This window comes from Prinia subflava, chromosome 2, assembly GCF_021018805.1.
Source record: "Prinia subflava isolate CZ2003 ecotype Zambia chromosome 2, Cam_Psub_1.2, whole genome shotgun sequence".
Classification (NCBI taxonomy): domain Eukaryota; kingdom Metazoa; phylum Chordata; class Aves; order Passeriformes; family Cisticolidae; genus Prinia; species Prinia subflava.
In genome coordinates, this window is record NC_086248.1 from 73,247,099 (window position 1) to 73,258,968 (window position 11,870).

The 11,870-nt window shown below is 40.2% G+C and overlaps 1 long non-coding RNA gene across 1 annotated transcript; it reads left to right on the forward strand.

The window, feature by feature from the left end:
• The first annotated feature begins 1,872 nt into the window (after positions 1-1,872).
• LOC134547060 (uncharacterized) lies at positions 1,873-10,528 on the forward strand. Its single transcript, XR_010079353.1, has 3 exons — positions 1,873-2,019; positions 9,440-9,492; positions 9,669-10,528. It is a non-coding gene; the product is annotated as an uncharacterized LOC134547060 (long non-coding RNA).
• The last annotated feature ends 1,342 nt before the right edge of the window (positions 10,529-11,870 follow it).

The following is an 11,870-nucleotide window of genomic DNA, read 5'->3' on the forward strand; positions in this document are numbered from 1 at the left end:
CAGAAGGCAATCTGCATTGAGCCATTGTTTGGCTGGCAATCTTCAGCGTACCCATGACATGGAGGAGAAAATATAGATAAAATCCCCAGTGGATCTAAACTGGTGGTCTTGTGCAGAAATGAGCACAGAGCAGTTGGAGAACACACAGTAGGCTTACAGCTAATGATCAGCTTGCAACATGAAACTGGAGCACAGCTGAGCAGACCTAGAAGTGTAGCAGTGATTTTGTTTTGAACTTGTCAGACACTGAAGATTCAATGCTGCTGTCAACCAGAAAAAGATGAAAAAATTAGAGAGCACAGGTAAAAAAAATATCAGAAACAATTGAAGAGATAGAGAAAATATTTGTAGGTCATCAATTAAACGGCTTCAATTGTTTAGAGTATCAAAAAAATGGATTATTTGCATTATTTGAATACCTTCATGTCTGAGACAAAGCAAATATTACATTTTTATTTAATCCATAAAAGGAGAGACAACAAGAATCTATAGTCATATATTTTTATCAGTGCTCAAGGAAAACCACTAAGGGAAGTGGTGAGTTCTTCATCTCATGCAGTCACCAAACAGCCTTTGACAGTACTGAGAATGAATGAAGTGACAAGAATGGGGGAAAAAGGAGCTCCTCCACAACACAGCCATGAGACCTGAATGCCTTTAAATCCAGCCTAACCCAGTGTTGACAGGAAAGGTGCTTGGCCATATTGCTTCACTCAGATCCTTTTTAGGAAGCAGTTAGTGAACCCTGGAAAAACCTTAAACAGTGATCTCAAAGTTGTTCTTCATTTTTTTGTAAATGACAGTAAAAGTGGTGGATTAGGAACAAAGTTTCGGGCAAGAAACCTTATGTCTGTTCCCCCATCCTTGGCTCTCCAGCTGTTGGTTTTCATTAACAGAACACAGTTATATTTGAGAAGACAAGAATCTCGGTGCTGGTGACATCCATCACCAACATTTAACTCCATGTCTGCAGAATAATCCAGCAGAGTGGATGAGACAGACAATGGTGTTGTGAGCCACCTGCACCTACTCTAATCTTTTTGTCAGCTGGAAGATTGCATCTTCTGCAACTCTGCATGAGAGAAGAAAAAGCTCTAGATGGTTCTTCCTTGCTCCCTGTCAACATTCCCATCTTGACTGGTGTGTCTAAAAATGTTGATTTAGGTGTAGAGGTGATTATTTCTTAAAGTGACAGAGTTGTGGGAACCAGTTAGAGGCTCAGAAACATAAAAACCATTTTGCTTGAATTGAGTGCTAGCTAGAGCTTCAAACTCAGGAGGTGCCCTTGGGATGGCTATTTTGCACTTGGCAGTCAACTGCTTCATAACTCCCCTCAATTTATTCCTAAAAGTAAATCAAGCAGTAGAGTATTTATTGAGTGTTGGGCAATTGCTGAATAAATGCTATTATTTTCTTTTAAACAGAGAGCCAGCTGCCAAAGTTGTGTCTGACAGCCAGTTTAGACTTATGGGGAAATTGTAGGTCTGGGGTTTTCACCTGGACAAACATTGAATTTGGGAGATGAATGCTAACAGGAGACCATTCTCATCACTAAGGTTGTGGTTATATGGAAGGGTGAATTCACAAGGGATTCAGAACCCAGGGGAAGCTAGAAAAAATGTGTATTTGGGGTGGCAAATATTTCAAGCTCCTTAGAGGAGGTTGTGCACAGATTTGAAGGTGAGCTTGCTGAGACCCTGGGAGGCTGCGGACCTGCTGGGAAGCCCTGAGTCTGGGATAGTTTTGTCTTGGTACAAAGCACCTTTAAATATTCAAGTGTGTGTTTTGGAGTTGCTGTGCAACATATCCCTCTGGTGTTGAGGAAATGCAAACTTAAATTTGGTGTTGCAATCCATGACATCGTGGGAACATTATATCGTGGGATGCATATCTGCTTTGTGGTCCTCTTTTGAGCAAAACCCATCACAGAGGATGGTAAATTTTTGAATAGTCCTCGTGCTAGGATTTAATTGGGTTACTCTGATCATGGAGACTGCTCCTTTTTCTTTTCTAGCACGGGTGAGTCACTAATGCCATCTGCTTTATTCTTTTATGTTGGGTACCTGAAAAGTAAATTTCACTTTTACAGCTTTCTTGACAATAGAAAAGGATCAGAGTTTTTAAAGCCACTTAAAACATATTTTCTTGAAGTGCTGTTATTAAAAAAAATGTTAGCTGGCACTTTTTCCCCAGTTGTAACAATTTACATGCTCTTCACAGGTTTTGGTCTCTGTGCAGCATTTTTGGGGCATTTTTGGTCAGAACTGGGAAAAAACACTGAGAACCAGACTGTATTTGCCACCTCCCAATGGCAGGGTTATTCTAAGGAACTGTTAAATACTAGGTACATGCTCTGTTTTTAGTTGTTTCTGTGAAAAATGAAGCTTGTTCTTGAGGAATTTATTCTGTTACTCAGAATTATTTTAGTGAAGACATGATTCACCCTTTTTCTGGCTGAGAATCTAGTCATTCTCCACAAAATGACCTCTGAGATGTGTATCAATAACCTCAGATCTCAGCAGGGCTTCACTTCTGTCCCGTGGATGACATAGCACAGGGAGAACGTGAGCTGTCTGCCAGAGCCTGTGCACCAGCATCAGGGAATGCTGCACATGGTGCACTTTTCCATGCAATAAATAAATGCACTTATTGTGAACCACACATTATTTTACTGCCAATCAGATGCACAGACCATTTTAAGGCAGTGTGCTGTACCTGCAATTCACAGGGTCACTCCTGATGAAAAGAACAGGTCAAGACGAACCCTCTATCCTGCACTGTGTGCCAACAGTAAAAAACTAGTGTGCTAACTCTGCAACATATTTTGGGGCAATACTGAACTCTGTTCTCCATCTCCACCTGCATTTCTGCTCTCTTTTCAATGTAGTGAGACAGTTGCCCAGGAGCAGTGTGTTAGGTAATATCAGTTTTAGGCAGGATGAAAAATGAATGAGAATTGCACTATCAAGGGGGAGCAAAGTCCATACAGCAGAGGAAGAGTTAATTACTGTCCAGAGCAAAGGTACTGAAATTGAAATATGCAAATTCCTTTACGTTCTCTAATTTCAAAACAAAAACTGAAGCCAGGGGTAATACCATTTTGCCACAGATTCTCACTGAACTATGGCTCATTAGTTACTTTATGTTGCTTGGCAAGGTCTGTTTACATGTACAGAAATTCAGCTAATTCAATGAGCCCCTTCTCTCCTCACAGACATCTCAGTATTCCTGCCTATCTGACCATGCCCTGTGGGTTTACCATCTGTGTGCTGTATACAGAACTGAGCACAGATGCTTATTTGAGGAGGAAAAAGCCCTGTTGAGATGCATTCCAGCTACACTGGCAATTGTATGGGCTATTTCAGGCCAGGCCTGAAAATATTTCACCATGATTCACCCTACCTTCTCTATGTTTTTATGAGACCAGAGATCAGAATCATGGAACTGAGGTCCAGGATTGTTTGAAATGCCACATTTGAAGAGTATAGTTGAAATCTCTTTTTGTCCAAGCCATGGCTCTTTCAAACCCTCTATTTTTACACAGACTAAAATGACCTTTCCTAAACCTCCTACATGCACCGTTCCCTGATCCCATGCACATATTGCACCCTTGTGCTGGACAACAGGTGATGGAGGACAGTAGGAGAGCACTTGATCATCATTCTGGAGCCTTGGAACACTTCCTGCAAGTTTTGAAGGGCCAGCAGAAGACCATGGGCTAGCTGACAATCAGATTGGGGTTGCTGATGAGCAGATGGGTATTTCCACTCTTACAGGGACCAAGGGTGCCCTGGGATGAGGACTGCACCCCTCTGCTCTGCTGTGTAATGGCCTCGTGAGGTTCCAGTGACTCTTCCTTAGCTGATTTAAAGTTAATTCAGCACTGATAATATTTACATATTGTGTGTTATGTGTTTGTTCCCTTTTTTTCATACAAACAAGTCTTTACTGATGCTGATGGTAGGAGCTAGCTAGGGTATTTCACAACACATTCTATGTAACTGCAGTGAAGTGGTGCATTTATGATGATAATATAAGCAGGTAGATAAATACAAATACCTAAACAAACATTTTCCTAATATTTATGGCTTTCAGTAAACTTTAGATTTGGTTTAAGGAGACTTGCTTATGATCCCCAAGTGGTTTTCTACTGTGGTTGCCTTCAGACTTGATAATTTTCCATTTATTATGAGAACAAACCATTGAGACAAAAGCCATCTCAGGATCTGATCTTACCCAAAGCAGCAGCTGGTATTATTTCCAGTGTATAGTTCAAAGTACACAAATCACCAGTTTAAAACTATAGCTTAAAACTCCATTTCAGGCACACTAAATAATATGTTTACTTTACTCAAGATATATTTCCTCAGCAGCACAGGAATATAATCTTGACTTGGTCTCCCATTTCCATGAAATTCTTTGTTTAAGTCATTCCGCAGTGAATTTTGTGGGCAAGGAGCCAAATATTTACGTGAATGAATTGCTAGCAAATTTTTGACTGCTCTGAGTAGTGAATGATCTTAACTTTATTCCCATTTTTAGATCTTTACATGATTTTTATGCAAAATGTTTAAGATTGTTTAGAATGTCTCATCTTCACCTGTGCTCTCTGTCCAGACACACACACGCTCATTTCCAGGATTTCAAGTCAGTGTTTCAGCCAATGAAACTTCAGGGGGGCACAGCTTTTCATCTTAGGAAAAAACACTGTGATGTGCCACTGGATTAATACTTAATACATGCAAATTCTAATCACAAACCCACAGGTGATTTTTTTTTCACCTGAAACATTGAGTATCCCCATGTCTTCATCAGATTTCAAGGATGCTGAAAATGACACACTAGACTCTCCTCAGCAAAAAGTCTTTCTCTCCTGGCACCAGAATACCCTCTCCCTCTCACCTTGCAGGCATTTGAAACACTATAGATTTGCCTTCTCACCTCAACTAAAATAACAAGTTGGAAACCAAGGTGGAACAATAAATTTTTCCCTTTTCCCTACAGAAAATTTCTGCACATACAGGAATGAGGCAAAGGCATGAAGTAAAAGTAAGCAATTGGGAAATTAATTAATTGACATCCTGAGTTAAACAACAAAGCTTTAAAAGAAATCAAACCAGTCCATTTAACAGGAATGAATAACATGACTAAACTCAACTAAAACCCCAACAATAACAGCAGCATCTTTCACAGATTCTAGGCAAGCTAAGTTCAAGCCAGCAAAATACTTTCCAGTTTATAAAAGTTTTAAAAACTGCCAGGGGATATGTCCTGGCCTTCACAGCAATGGAGCAAGAATGAGCTCCAGCTAATCACATGGAAAAAGCATAAGGGGAGCAGATTTTCCAGGCGTTAATTCAGTGCAAAAGGGGGTCTCCTTTCCAATATTACAGAGCACTCATGTGTTAGTGGTCTCCTTTCTCACATCACTGAGCCCTGCTGGATGGATTGCAGGGGGTCTCTTTCCAAATACCCCTAAGTCCAAAGAAAAGGAAAGTTCTTTTCTAGTATCAATCAATTATTAGAAAATTGATATATAGAAGGTCACAGGTTTTGCTGGAGAGGTTTTTTTTTTTTCTGAAGGAGAAGGCAGGAATAGCTATAAGGACTTTGGCACATGGTCCTTATGGAAAAAAATATGATAGATTTTAATAGAGTGATAGTCTTCCTACAGAATTCAAAAGTCAATTTGTATAATTGTATAGGAGGGATGTTGGATAAAATTTCTATTGCACTTTTTGGGCTTCAGTCATTACATTCCAAAGGATTTTTCCATAAGTGAATAAAGCTGAATATAGTGTACTGGATGCCTCTACATTTCACCTACTGAGTGAGCTTTACAAATACAAAGGGTCTTTAAAAGTCTGCAGGTACTACAAGGTGCATTTACTTTTATATGTTTCCATGATGTTGATGTGTTAGTTCTTGTACAGTTTTCCTGCAGTTCATTTTCATGATCTTTTGAGAAACCCAAACAGATGAGCAAATCAGATAATAAAATTCTGTGCTGTTTCTGGTTTTCTGTTGTTAGAGAGAGGCAGTTAGTGTTTTTGGCTGTCTTATGGGGACAACACAAACAACATAATCAGTTAGTGTAGATTGCCACAAATTATTTTGTATACGAAATGCTATTTAAGCTTACAGAAAAACCTCTGCAAACACTCATATTAGTCTGTCATATTAGTTTTCTTAGACTTCACGTTCACTCTGCACCAAGCCTTCTGCTATTTCCCTGCACCCTGCTCAAAGGGAGTGTGTGGGTCTAGAGAATTAAATTTAACAGTTCCGTGCCATAAAATAGATGTTGAGCACCTGATCATACTGATGGTTCTCAATATCATCTTGTGAGGTTTTTTGGACAGAGATACATGGCTAAAACCAGTGAAATTAATTATTCTGGGAAGATGTCTAGCAGTCTCCATTGCCTGTGGGAGTTGTATCAATAACTAAGTAGCTGAGCTTGGATGTCTGTGGTTTTGAGGTGCAATGTTATGTGGGCTGAAGCCAACCCTAGGCAGACACAAATGCACTGGACATGGTCACCAGTTCTAGAGGATTCCTCAGGAGTAATTCTCTCTAGAAAAGTGCTGCTTTTCTCAGCATCTAAGAAAGCATTTTTCTCATTCATATTGTGATTTTAAAGCTGAGAACACCTTAATACACTTTGGATGTGCCTTATAGTAAGAAATAACCCAAATGTCTAGCTCAAACTTTCCTAGCTGATTTAACAAAGTAAGTGATCAAGTTAACATTTTAATGGTATCCTGTTGTTCCTGTATTTCCTTCTTGACCTTTCAGCTACTCAGAAATTTACAGCAAATCCTTCTGTTTATCACTGTGTTATAGATAACGTTTCTTTAACTGTAGGTTTTCAGCTGTGCAGCTCCAATCCAACAACCAGCTGCTGAGCACTACTCAGTGTGTTTATTTTCCAGGCCATGAACGGGCCAGAATATACTTCACAGTACAGAACCTGTGGATGTTTACATCTTAACCCTTCCTGGGTCACAGAGCCCTTCCTATATTTGTTTGCTTTGGTTTTGTAGGAGCTGGAAAAACAAAAAGCAAATTTTAAGTTTCCTGCATCCTCAAATCTCCCATTCACAAGACATAATGAAATCTGTCAAAATAATGTCAAAAATACATATTTTTAAATATTTGTGAAATATCCAAGCTTTGGCTTATTTCTCAAGATACCTCAGTCTCCCTGACAAATCATATGCACCCTTCATAATATTATCAGGACACAAATCAGATTCAGCTAAAGAAATTCAGGAAGAAACCTTGGGTTGGTTTTAGTTCAGTGTGGGATGCAAATTCTTTTGTTTGTTCATCTTTGGTAAAAGTACAGGTAATAGTATGTGTCTTTCAGGAAAACAGCAAATCTGGAAGCTTCTGGCCCTTGAAACTCTTCCACCTTGAGCAGTGTGAGTGTAGCTGGTACAGAGAGCCTCTAGGGAATGTGCCAAAGGCTCAGAGACCTGCATGAGGCTCTTTCTGTGCTACAAATTGCTGAATAGGTGAGGGCAGTCTCAGGAGGAATATTTTGTTCATATTTTCCTTCTTTGTTAATTTGGGATGAATGTTTTTAATCTATATTCAGAGGCTATTCTGCAACTGAAGAAAGCCTTTGAAGACCCAGAAGTTGCACAGAAGTTTAGTGTTTTCTTTCAAATGCAGTAGTATAGTGCTTCCTTTTTGCTAATTGTCCAAATGCTCCACATTAAAAAATACTGCCCTTTTTTACTCTTTATCATTTTACATTTCTGAAATAAGCACAGTACAGATTTCTTTCATACTGCCTAATTCCATCCTAATACCTTTTAATCCAGAGTTTACTGAAAAATTAATTAAAAATAATATCTTTTTTATGAGTAGAAGAAATATTTTCTAAAATAAAAAGTGGAAAAACACTTGTAAAACCTTCAAGAGAATTTGTACAAAACAATCAGCTTTTATGTGCATATATTTGGAGGGAAATTTCCTGTTGTTTCCTACTGAAAACCTGATTTTTACTGCTCAACCTGCAAATGCCTCCACTGTAGTGTAGTTAAAGCAGCCCTACAATTGTCAGTGCTGGATGACAGTGTGGAGGGGCAAGATTCCATGATTGGAAGGTACAAAGCTGAATGTTCAACTTACCTTTATTTGAAACATCCAAACTACTGGGGTTTGCAGGAATGGGTCGGCAATCTTGTGAGAAGACCATGTCAGGAGTGATTTATGATGTTCCATTTTTCCAGTCAAATGGAGAAAACCCATTTGAAGGTTAGTCAGAACCCCGGGTAAGTGGATCTTGATCAATCCCAAATAATGAACTATGTGGTGCATGGTTTCTCCTTTGCAGCAACCACAAGTCCCATGTTTGGATCTGGTTTTATTCCATGCAGGAAAAAGGTATTACCTGCCAAGTAGAAGAGGTCCTGAGGGACTGCTTGTGCAGTCCTGAAACCACATCCAGTGCCAGAGCTGACCTCCGCTTGCATTGCGTACATGTGTGCAACGAAGATTTCTACTTTTCTTTTTGCAGCTGAGATAACAAGAAAAATGGAAACTGATCATTCAGCTTGCATGCCTGTCTCTGGGAGTCTTGCTAGAAAGCAAGAGTTATTTCTAGCCCAGGTTTTGTGGGCTCAGGGTCTGCTGCTGTAAAAAGTATGAACGTGTGGCATCTCTACTCTCTCCTCAGAAGAGGAGTACCTGACAGATCTGTGGCTCTCTATAAGCTGTCATAAAAATAAATCCAATGGGTCTGAGGTGATAACTTTCCTCCACCAGGAAATGCTCTGTGGAAGTGGAAATAGAGCTGAACTCTGAAGAAAGATCCCTAGAGCTAGGAGTTCCATCTGAATTGGGAATTACTTGCACAGGACAGATGGATGTGTATGTCTTTATGGTGTGTATCCTGACACTGCAGACTTTAGGATTCACCACAGGAAGATGGTGAATCCTAAAGAATTTTCACAAGAAGTGAAAAAGTATGTTGTAATGAGGCAAATGCAGCTGCTGCAGCTCAGGGAGAGTTGAAACAAAGTAAGTAGTTGAGAAAACTTTAGGACACTGGGCAGTGCTGTTACCTTAGACAGCCTACATTTCTTGCTGTACAGAGCCACAGTGAACAATCTCCACTCTCAGCAGTGGCTTAAGAAATTCTCCCACTGAATCACAAGAGGCACAGAAACTTCAGCCATGCAATGCCTACAATGATGGTGTCCAACAGATGCAATTGGCCTCAAAATTCCAGCCTTGCATCCTAAAAGTGGGAGGTGTCTTTTATTTTGTATTGGGGGATGTAGTCAGGCATGTCACCTCCTACCTTACCCTGGCACTGGGACTGGAAATAGAAGGACTTGCATTCCCAAGGCTGGACTGTGTTCAATCTTGTCCTGGTTGACTTTGCAACAGGATGTTTGGGAAACATGTATTTTATTTTCTGCAGGAAATCCACTGTCCAGGTGCAAGTTCCAGCATGTGAGAGGGTGGAGACAAGAGGTGAGCCTTGTCATGAACCTTGTGGGAGGCACAGGCACAGCCAGACACTGTGCTGCTGCTGACAGCCCTGGCACAGAACAAAGGTGGCTGTGCTCCTCTGAGAGGAGCTACCAAGTGCAGCACTTTATTGGTGTCCTGTAGTGTAAACATGTTACATGCTGTTTATTTTCTTTCAGAGTAGGAATGGAGAAAGCAGCTATATTGACTTCTCTTCAGCCTCTTCCAAAATTTAGGACACATCAGACAGAAAGTTAAGACCAAGTTGGATGAGTGGCTGAGGCCAGTTAATGAAGCTTTAATTGACATTTTTAATCAGGAAAGACTGATTCCTTTATAAAAATTGCTATCTCTCCTTAGTCACTCTAACTTCATACTGTAAATTTCCAATTAAAAACAATGCTGGTCATTAGGCAAATATCTCATGTACATTTGAATTTTGTAGCACAAAGTGATTTACAGCCTATGAACTGGTGTCAGATCCAATAAAAACATGTGCAGAGGATGTTCTCAACTGCTCATTTCTGTTTGTCTGTCATCCTTTAGTTCTTTACCTGTAAATGTACCCAAACATTATATTCTCATGCTCACATGTTTCTAGCATACATTTGCAGGCCTAAATTTTTGAACTGCAGGCAGATTGAAATGTGATTTTTTTTATTATTAAAGCCTCAAAGAACAGGTGTTATAGATAATCAATTATTATTGTAGGCATTTAATAAATAATGCTATTTCTCTCAGTCACATCTAGAAGTTGGAAGTAAAGAGAGGTTCAGATGATCTCTGTGATCAAATAATTTTCAGCAAGATTTTGGTGAAGGCATATGTATCCATGAGCTGCAGCTTGGTTGCAAGGTGCCCTCTGTCCCAGCAGGGTCATCATATGATCCCATAGGGATCTGACACATGCAAAGCCTAACTTCAAGGATGACAGTGTTACAGTACCCAGCCTTGTCTTTCCTGATATACTCTGAGAACCCTAACCAGTCATGTAAAAGATGGGGACAGGATGTATTTGCAAATTTCATGCTCTTTTGAAGAGGACTTTTTTGTTTGTTTGTTTTTAATATTCTGCAGAAAAAAATAAAACATCAAAATACACTGTGTGTCTCATTCTGTGTCTGAGGCCTCCCATTTATACTTACCAAATTTCTGGATCAATGCAAGTCATATAAATAGAAACAGAAGACAACAGAACATCCATGCTGAGATAATGAACTTGACAGGAAAGACAGCAGTGAGAGTTATGGGATGTTGGTGCTCTCCCTGTGAACCCGATCCAATTGCTGTTGTTTTGTCCCATTTAAGAACATGTACGGGAATTGTTTATGATCAACGGAATGAAGAAGAAGGGAAGACAGGCAGCGATCTCCTTTGGCTGGCCTTTCCCAGGGAGCCTGACACACTCATGACTCAGTGAAACAAACACGTCGAAATCCTCAGCCCAGTCCTTTGGAGGTTGTGTAACCCACAAACCATTCCAGTCAACTGGACACGTTTACTTGCTTTATTTGCTTGTGTTTCAGCAATATCTGAATGATTCTGTGCTGCATTTTGGCATTTCTTTGGACCCATTTCTTTTTCTTTCTTACATATATATATATATTAGAATTACTTGAGCTGCAGAAATTCCTCTGGGTTACTACTCAGCATTACACAAGGCTTGAAGGAGAGATCAAGGTTCCAAGTCTATAAAGGCCAGTGTGGGAAGCAATTGAGAAAGAAGGCACAGAAGGCAGCTTTTGTTGTGTAGGTTTGGGGGCAGATTTTTTATTTCAGGACATGCACGAAGAAACCACTGTCTGTGGTGGGGAAAATAGATTGTGGAGACACTAGAAATCCTGCTGGAGCTCAACATCCAGTAGCTTTCTTGCTGCACATGGCCATGCTGTGCCCTTGCCCTTGGGGTGAATAAAACAAATCCTGCCTCAGAAGTATAGGGAACAGAGTCTCAGGAAATCCACACTGATGCTAAAAGGTAGAAATTAGTTTCCTTTGCTTCTCCTGATGTCTGTAATCTTTCACAAAGTCTGTAATCTTTGCTAGAGAGATCCTGCTCCTTGAAATGAGGTGTGGCCAGAAAAGGAGACATTACTTGTTGATGTCCAACAGTTTTATTTTCATTTGTCATTCATGCTTACTGCAGACACAGATCTGGAACTGTCCCTAACAAGTAAATGAGGGTCTTTTAGGGATGATGAGCAGGCTTATTGCAGGAGTAGGAGGCTCCATTCTTTTTCCCTTTTGGTTCTGAGAGGTATCAGCCTGAGTGGGAGCAGCTCCTCCTCCTCCCCTGGGCCACTTTCCCCTTTGAAGCAGCCTGTGGGACAGGTGAGCAGTGTCTATGTGCTCTTGGAGTGAGCTGGGGCTCCTGCCTCACC